Genomic DNA, 9,260 nt, shown 5'->3' with positions numbered 1-9,260 from the left:
TGCCAGGGTCCCAAACTTTAGGAGCAGATTGGGGTTCAGGTAATGCCATAGGGTGTTTCAGCTCTCTCCTGCTCTCTATGACCACATGATGCCATCTGCTCTGTTACAATGCAACAGGCTGAGGCTTCTGACTCTTGAGCTTCCCACACTCTTAAAACTGTATTATAATTGACACAGATAGTGTCTGTGGTGTTCTGTTCAACAACACAGTCTACAGTAAGATGGCAGCAATGGTGAACAAAATTGTTCTCACTTCCCAAGGATGCTGTTACTTAATTTCCCAGGCCATTTCTTCTTACAAGTGTCCCATGATCCTCAAACAGAAACAAACAAAAACAAAAAGTCAAAACAGCTCAAATCTCCATCCCACAACCTGTAATATATCAGTACACATTAAATACTTCTTCAATTCAAAGCAAAATTGTATAAAATAGAACACTGTCTACATTGTACAGATGCTTTCTTTGAATATGAGGAAATGAACTTCTGAGTTTAAACATAGTGATCTTTAAATGGTTTCAAATTGTGTAATCCAAAGGCAGTAGACCATCGCTTCTTCTGTAAACATTTCTGAATCTGTTCTGGACCTTGGTGGGGGAGGGGTCAAAGTCTGCATCTACTTTTGTGCTATGAGTGCTGCAGCACGCACTCCAGAAGCTCTGCTGCTGCTGATGCATCAGGCATACGTTCTTATACACTTTAGCATATTCTTCACTCATGTTGACATCAGAGGTGCAGGGCGCCTTACTTTTCTGCTCTTCCCCAATCCTGTGCTATATGGTTCATTATAATCCTGGACAGCCATGTCAGTGAACTGCTACTGGGCTTCTGTGTGGAACACCCTGATCTCTGAGACCACGTCATCTGAATGGTTTGGGGAATGTCAGTGTCACAGTCCACACCTTTCTCTCTGATGTCATCAATAAGGATGCTGGTCACAATGAATATCCACACATGGCCAATCCAAGCATTACAGTGAACCACAACAGGACCTGTATCCGTGTGGACCTCCTCCAACAAGTCTAACATGCCTCCAGAGTCACTGGGCATCCAGCCAAGTTTAAATTGCTATGCCAGATCACTCTCTTGTCCAATTGTGACAGCTGGAGTTCTCTAAGTATGTGGTCATGAGCCATATATTCTTTTAAGGCTCTAAACACACATGACCCTCTATTCTCTGAGCACACTGGTCCAGTCAGTCCTTCACATGTTTGCTCTTTTCTCTCTCCACTTCCTTGCTTGTCACAACAGGCACCAGGAGTTTCTCCTGGAACACCATCCACTGGAAGTGCTTCAGTGTGTTTTGCAGGCAGCCTTGCATGGCACTGTCACTCTTTTGGGGCTTTGAATTGTCGCACTTGGTCAAATTCAGGCATGAGGATGCTTGCGTTGATGTCATCAGGAACCCACCTACCGGTGTCCCTTTGTGTAGGATGGCTTGGTGTCATCAAAGGGCAGGAACTTTATGTATCTATTTTTGTTCTTATGTTGCCTTTCACCCTCTTTTTGGCCCTAGACAAGTTTGCATTCCTATTGCTGTAGTGCCTCAAATTCTTCCCCAAATCCTTGCTTTATCTGTGATCTTGGCTAAAACTTGCTCATTTCTCAAACCTTGCTTTCCATTTCAACAGCATTAATCTAAGTTGTGTTGAGAGGATGCTTGAGATGTAGTACTGTGCCCAGAGTCTCCACCATAGGGTTCTTTACTGTTTCACCAGATCTGTAAAAGAATGGAACCATTCTCCTGTATGAACATCATATTCAGCTCCTGGCAGCTATCCCCACATGGGTCACTTTAGAGATGCCATCATTGCTCTAGTCCTTGTTGTCACAGGTACACAACGAGAGAACAAAATCCCCAGCGTGGCTCTGGCTCTCCCATACAAGCTTACATTTTCCTAGCAGTTTGTCTGCTTCTTTTCAGGGAGGTGACTAGGAGGTAGGATCTGCACAGTTCAGAGGAACTTGAGCTCCATCACATCTCCATTCTTCTCTTTCAGCTGCCATGATGCTCTAGGTATGATAAGACCAGCTCAGCTAGAGTGAGAAATTTACCCCTCCATATACATTTTAGTAGTCCCTGTGTTCTGAATCGCTATGGACTCCAGTTCTCATAACAGAAAGCATAAAGTCTCCAGGGTTACTTTTTCTGGGCCTTGCCAAAAAGCTGCCATCAACTCTGGTTGTCAGCGGGAGATTTTCTGCCTCCATACCAGTAATGTTTGGGTTAAACCACCCTTGGACTCTGCTCAGCCTCATACACATTGGGCTGGCCCAGGGAGGCCCACTTGGGACCATACCTAGGGAGTGGGGGGGGGGGATGGGGGCAGAACCAACTGGGTACATACAGACCCTCCTTGATACCTGTGGGATCTTGGGCTTTGTGCAACTGTTCCCATAAGCCCAGTGCTCCTCCTCTCCCACTAAACAACTCTTACAGAACATTTAGCATACCTAAGTCCAAGGGAAGATAATAATGTAGCTCATTATATTTCTATAAACTTATTCTCTGGCAGAGAACCAGATCTCTAATATTCTCATTTGCCAGAGCTAGAGAAGTAGGAAATACTTCATGAAGATATGCCCTACAGAGATGACTCATGAGGAATAATTGTGGTTTGCAAAAGTACAAATGCTCTCTGGGGGTGGGGAGAAGAAAGAGGAGGGGTTGGAGGTGGGAGAGAGGGGGGAGAGAGAGAGAGTTCCTGAGGGCCTGGAAGCTGACCCTGATCATTTTTGCTCCAGGCTAACAGGCTACCACTTCATCTGCAGATCCACTTCTGGCCTCTCTGCTGGTTACTCAGAGTTAAGAAATTTCTGAAATTCCTGCTGGGTAGGCTTCAAACTATGCTCCTCAGATCTCAGCCCTCCTCAGTTGCTAGGATTACAGGTGTGAACCACTAGACCCAGCAAAGAAATTATTTTATAAAGTGCAATGAGTGAAAAATGCAGATTGGTATGGTATACTAGAATATTTATCTTCTGGAGGGTAGGGAGAGAGTACAGAACTCAAGGGAAAGAGAGTAAGAAAGTGCAGCAGACACTGATGGAAGTGAACTGCACGAACTCGAGAGTGGAGATGGGAGGGGAGGACTGGGAGAGAGTGAGGGAAGAGAAGACACTGTATGAAAAGAAATGTACTCATGACCTGACTCATCTAACTGGACTCTCTCTGTACACCTTTGTAGTAACCATTAAAAAAAGGATACAGACTGTTCAGAAAGGATAACCCTCAGCAGTAAATAAATCACCTAGACCCATTCCCTGTGGCATATATATGGGTATACAGATATATATCTCCACCTCAGTGTCTGTATCATCTTTTCCCCCAAAGGATAGAGTCAATTGGGCAAGGTGTAGTGCCACAGGCCTTTAATCCCAGTTACTAGGGAGACAAGTACTGAAGATCACAAGCATACTTAGGATATTAAAGAAAAAGGGGAGACAGAGAGAAAGAAAACTATCACCAGGAAGTTATAAAGTCTCATCCAGTCAGGACTTAAACATTTTATGTCCCAACCTCTAGCAGGAGACTGAGTTGCCCCAGATGAGTGTGAATCAAAATGTAGCTCTTAGATACAACTTCCCCCAGGAACCAACAAAAATATGCCAATTACATTATTCTGTGCTTTACAGATATTCTAACCCAACTGCCACCTTTCCCTAGGTCAGGCAGTATATGCCCTTTGTCCATGCTCACCAAAGGCTATATTAGTAAGGCCTTGATACTATTGCTCTTGGAAACCTCTACATCCTGAGCTATTAAAAAATAACAAGAAAATAATTCAAAAACCAGACCTTTGGGACAACACTGCATTACATCAAGCACCTAAGTAGTTTCTTTTTTGTAGCTCCCTTCTCTACTCTTATGTACAACTTCACCCAGGGCCTCTGAGCTAAATTTCTCATATGTACATATGCATACACATAGACTACACACATATATATACACATTTATATACATATATGTACCTACACACATATATGTAATCATCACAAATAACACTGCCCCCCCAAAAAAAGAAGCAAGGTTTCCTGGAGCTGAATTCCAGGTCTGAACAAGAAACGTTTAGCTGCAAACTGAAAAAGGTCACAATGTAGAGATATTTTTCTATGAAACCAGTCGAAATAAGAATCATACCCCTCAGTTTTAAAAGCCAGGTCCTTTCACAGGAATTATGCATAGAGATGCAGAATATCATAAAGGTACATAAAGATTTCTTTTGTCTTAGCTCATGAATTGTAAAGTGAGGAACAACCCTTCCCTCCAGAATAAACTACTGAGCCAAGTCATACATTGTATGGTGGAGGACTTAAATACTCAATGCATATTTGTTTAGATTAATTCATATTCATGAAAATGAAATTTATCTTTCAGCCCTGTCTTCCTTATGTGGAACCTACCATTAAATAAAAGAAATCATAGTACGTTAATAAAAAAAATACCTATTCCATTGTGTGCAGCACTAAAAAAGTTACTAAGGAAAAATGGACATGAGCAAAAGTACCTGCATCAGGACTGAAACAAATCAATAGTCAAACCCGTGTGCAGCTGTCAGTTGCTGAAAACACCACATTGCACACAACCCTATACCCATTTTATCTTTTAATAGGGCTCAATAGCTAGCTGTATAGTAAAACAATCAATTACTCTAAGATCTCCCAGCATTGATTGGGGACATGAAGTTAACAATACATTTTGGAGCTAATTGCCTCTCTGAAGCATTTTTCTCATTAGAGGACTTGTCCATTTTCCACCCAGCATAATCAGGTCTTTACCCTGCTTGTCAAAGCCAGACTACAATCTCTCAGGCATCTCCATACCTGGAGAGCCCAATGCCAATCCACAATGGCTGAGCATACACTCAACAGTCTACATCTCATTGTGGATTCTATTTTAATGAAAGGAAAAGCTAGAGACCAAACACACAGAGACCAGAACAGCAGCCACAGAGAGTGCTGAGGACTGAAATGGCACTTACTGTTTATTAGAAAAAATAAAAAACATTCCTTAGGATTAATCAGTGACTCCAAGTTCCCAGCTGCAAGCACGTTCTCTCACCTGGGCCAGGCTGCCCCTCTCGCTGCCCTGCATGCTCTCTTCATTCACTGGTTCAGCATCTTGCACGATGGTTGACATTGCCCTACCCAAGAAAGTAAGAAAAGGGATGACATCTCTGCTCTCTGAAATTTCTCATGAGTATTTTTCTCCCTTCTAAGAAACATACATCCCAGCCCCTTCCTCAAACACAGTGTCTGTTCTAGTGCTGCAGAACTGCAATTCTGGGGGAAGAGAGTCACACAGTGTTATTTCGGCCCTAGCTTATTTATAAAGTATTCTAAACCCAAGGAAAAAAAAACATTTAGACTGGAAGACACAGGAAAAAAAGCTTCTGTTCTCACTCATTTCTGTTTCAAATGTTAAGATAAGGTGAAATCAGAAGCCTGACTCTAGCTGAAGAAGGCATATCCTTTTGGGGTTTGCTAACCTGGCTTTTGAGTCCCTCTGTATATTCGTTAGGAAGACCAGAAGATTCTTGTAATCCATTCTATTGCAGAAATAGCCCCTCATTCAGGACAAACAACCTTCTAGACTTAGCAGAGAAAAAGAATTTAAAATGTTCCCTATTGCTTCTCCTTCTGAAAGTTATCAGAAGGTAAGAAATTCCTCCTTATCCCTAGCCTCAATTTCCCTAGGTGACCCTGAATGCAGGTTTACTAGAACACTGTTTGGTTTTTTTGGACTCACTTCCAGCCCCATAATAGAAAGCTTTCCTTCAAGCCCTGTTAACACCTTCTCCCCTTGCACAGTAGTCTAGATCATTGGGATTGGAGTTCAAACACAGCAATTTTTCTTCTAAAATGCAGCAACATCTGATTCACTCATGCTCCTGAGACCCACACTAAGCATAAACCATGATTGTTAGCTTCGTTGATTAACAAACATCTCTAGCCAGCACACTTCAGTATAGGACCCTCCTCCTCACAAGGTTAAATGGGCTGATTTAATCAGTTTGAAAGTAAATATGCAAATCATCCTAAATATAAAGTTCAAACGTATTTTGAGGTCCTAAAAATCTTGAAATACTTCCAGCTAAAAGGGGGCCATTTTAACACTCACTTCATTGATAGGGAAGCAAAAGACATTTCCTTGTTATATATGAAACTTCTGAAGTCTCTGAGTAAAGCAAGAGTACCAAATGCAGCACCACCTATATGGCCAAACCCGTTTAAAAGATTTGGAAATTTGTCTCTAGAAAGCGAAGTTTTTGTTTCCATCTCATTGACACGTATTTTAGCTTTTAAAAATCTGTAGGTTTTCACACCCCAGAATTCCTAATTAATCTCACAATGGCTCTATGGTCTGCTGTATATTAACTTTCCTTCCTTCCCAACTCCATCACCAGAACCAGAGCACACCCTCCTCAGATGGACATCACTAGCACTACTCATAAATCCCTCATGACAAGTCATTAAAACAGTTACTGTTGCAGCCCAAAATACATTATTGATAGTATTAATAACTTTCCAATCAGGAGACTTAACAGCAGTCCCTAAAGTAAACTGGTCCATTTCTACTGACCTCTTTCTGCCTCTCTCTTCTCTCCTTCGTATTTTTCCGTGTGTGTGTGTGTGTGTGTGTGTGTGTGTGTGTGTATGTGTGTGTGTGTACTTCTTTTGCTCTTTCCATGTGACAATAAACCCATGATTCTTTCAGTGGTGGCTTCCTCATTTGCTGCTCATGTAGGCTGGTCTCTTTGTAGACCAGCAGGAGTTCAACTGATCGGTCCTCCTGAAGGGCTCCCTGCTCCCTCTGGCTCAAAACCGGGATTTCAGAATCCAGCTCAGGGACCTTGTTCTGCAATGCCTCTCTGTTCCTGTCCTCCAGGATCCTAATGGTCAGTCCTGGATCCCATGTTGCTCCAGCAGCAGTGCTCACAGGAAAAGCAGCTCATGAAGATCTCTCTGAAGGAGATCTTGGTGAGTAGGAGGCATTGTGCCAGCATGGCAGCACTTCATCTGGGTGGGTTATGCTTCATCCTCAGTGCTGCTGCCAGAACATGTGCCCAGGGGCAGACACCAGGCCGGGGTGCATGAGGGGTGGCAGCACTCAGGGGCCTGTGGCTCCACAGCTCTCCCCACTCCCCCCTTGATATAGGGCTAGATTTGTCGACTGTTTAGTTTTCTGGTAAAGCAGCTGAGTTTGCTATGGCCTTTGTTAAGGTTTATTTGGTGTTTCCTGTTCCTCTTTCTTAAAAAAATGAAAACTATAGTCAAATACATGAATTAATTAATTAAATATACAAGGAAAGTGAGTACATAAAAATTCTTGGGCAATTGCAGAGAGGAGCTAGGCTACCTCTGGTAGAGGGATCATTTCTATTGAACCTGTCCCTCCCCGTGTGTGTGTGTGTGTGTGTGTGTGTGTGTGTGTGTGTGTGTGTGTGTGTGTGTGTGTGTGTGTGTGTGTATGCGTGTAAATGCTTTCAAAAATTATATACACAGTGTTTCATCATTTCTTTGTGCTGGGAATCAGTTCCCTTTTGCATCTGTAAGCAGAGACACTGTCTTTGTTCCGGGCTGTCTTTCCAAGGATGTTTGTGTGTGATCAACCTTGGCTAACACTGCCTCCCTCAGAGCACAGGGCAGATTTGCTTACCATTCAGTATAATCAAAATGTCTCTCTGGAGAACAAAGGGCAGGTGTACTTTCTGAAAGATCCAAGCTTTGTATGAGACCTTTGTAAGAGAGCCCAGTGTGGTGAGGGCACCGCTTCTCTGGGAGGAACAGGAGCTTCTTCAGCTGTGCAACCAGTGCCTGCAGCTGATGTGTACATCAACTTTCTAGCTGCACTTCCAGAAGTGAAGGCTTCCATGTTTTCTGCCTCTGACCTTGGGGGTCTCATGTTACCTGCCCAGCCCCTCAACTAGCAGGTTACTTTATGACCTTACAAGCACAGTTGAACTTCAGTCTCTTTACAGTTCTTGATACTTTAAAATAGCAATTCGTTCAATAAAATTGATCAGGAATAATTTACTGGTACTTAAAGTTGCAGGTTTTAAGAAGTTCACTGGAGTACAATTTCTCTTGCTTTGAACAGGGTATGTTTATGTCAGCCTGTACATTGAGTATCACCCCGGCAAAGAAGAGGAACTCATGAGAGCAGCATGAGCAGATAGCACTGATATATTCAATCAGGTTAGGGACTGAAAGTAATCTAAGGAATTGGATTAATACAGTGGAAGAATGTGTATAGATTGAGCCACATGACATTTATAGAAAGAAAGCAAATAGTTGAATAAATTTCAGACATGGGGTTTAAATTGTGAAATGTAGGCAGATGTTCACAAGTAGCAGCTGTTTAATTTGCTTTTGAATCCTTCAAAACTAGTGATGGTTTCAAATTGTTGGCCTGCTCTTTGCCTTCTCCTGCTGGCAAGTGCTTACTAAGTCATGATTAATTTTAATAATGATGAGAATTGACTTCCGGAAAGAAGTAATGATCAAAAGGAATGCTGGAGTCTGCCACTAATGTGCTGAATATTTTTAAATGGTTAGCTTAGCTTCAAAGTTCTTGTTCTTTGTACATTTCTGGATTGCTACACATCCAGCCTGCATCGCTGTGCTGACTCTGCATATCATGTAGGGATGAAGCTGATTAGTACACAGAAAAGTCATTTTACCAGAATAAAAGTAGAGATTCCTGTGGCTGTCTCAAAAGATAATTGAATTAGTAACTTTATGCTATTTGCCTCAGTATTAGCTTTTACTCTGCTTAAAAGCTATAAAGAATATGTAGCTTTAGTTACTATATTTACTGAGATGTTACGCTGTAATCTTTTACAATATTCAGAGGAATGAAATTTGCCCATATCTAGCATATCTTATTCTGTATTTTAGTAATAATTAATTAGGTGATAGTACTGGATTCACTACAAGATACCTTAATGCAGTTGAGTTGTATATATTTATTGGTTTACATTGTTTCTGATCAGCTATATCTTGGTTATTTGTATTCTATTTTCTCATTTATGTTAGCAGGGTTTTATATAATCAGGTTGCCAGAAATATAATCTGTTTTGTATTTAAAAGTCCTTAGATGCATCTAAGTATAGAACTTTCTTTCCTGTTAATATTCTTTGTGGATTGGAGAAAAATCATATTTACACATTGTCATAATGGCATTCTCATGGCAAGGCTCTTACTGATTTTGTTATTGTTGGTTGTGTGGCTTGAACTCAGGGCCTGGGAACAATCCC

The 9,260-nt window shown here is 41.7% G+C and overlaps 1 pseudogene; it reads right to left on the bottom strand.

Annotated features, from left to right (window-relative positions):
* Nucleotides 1–518: 518 nt before the first annotated feature.
* LOC122113970 lies at nucleotides 519–2,259 on the bottom strand (annotated as a pseudogene).
* Nucleotides 2,260–9,260: the final 7,001 nt, after the last annotated feature.

The sequence above is a fragment of the Dipodomys spectabilis genome, unplaced genomic scaffold (assembly GCF_019054845.1).
Source record: "Dipodomys spectabilis isolate Male_0828 unplaced genomic scaffold, ASM1905484v1 ptg000102l, whole genome shotgun sequence".
NCBI classification, from domain to species: domain Eukaryota; kingdom Metazoa; phylum Chordata; class Mammalia; order Rodentia; family Heteromyidae; genus Dipodomys; species Dipodomys spectabilis.
This window is presented reverse-complemented; position numbering and strand designations above follow the sequence as displayed.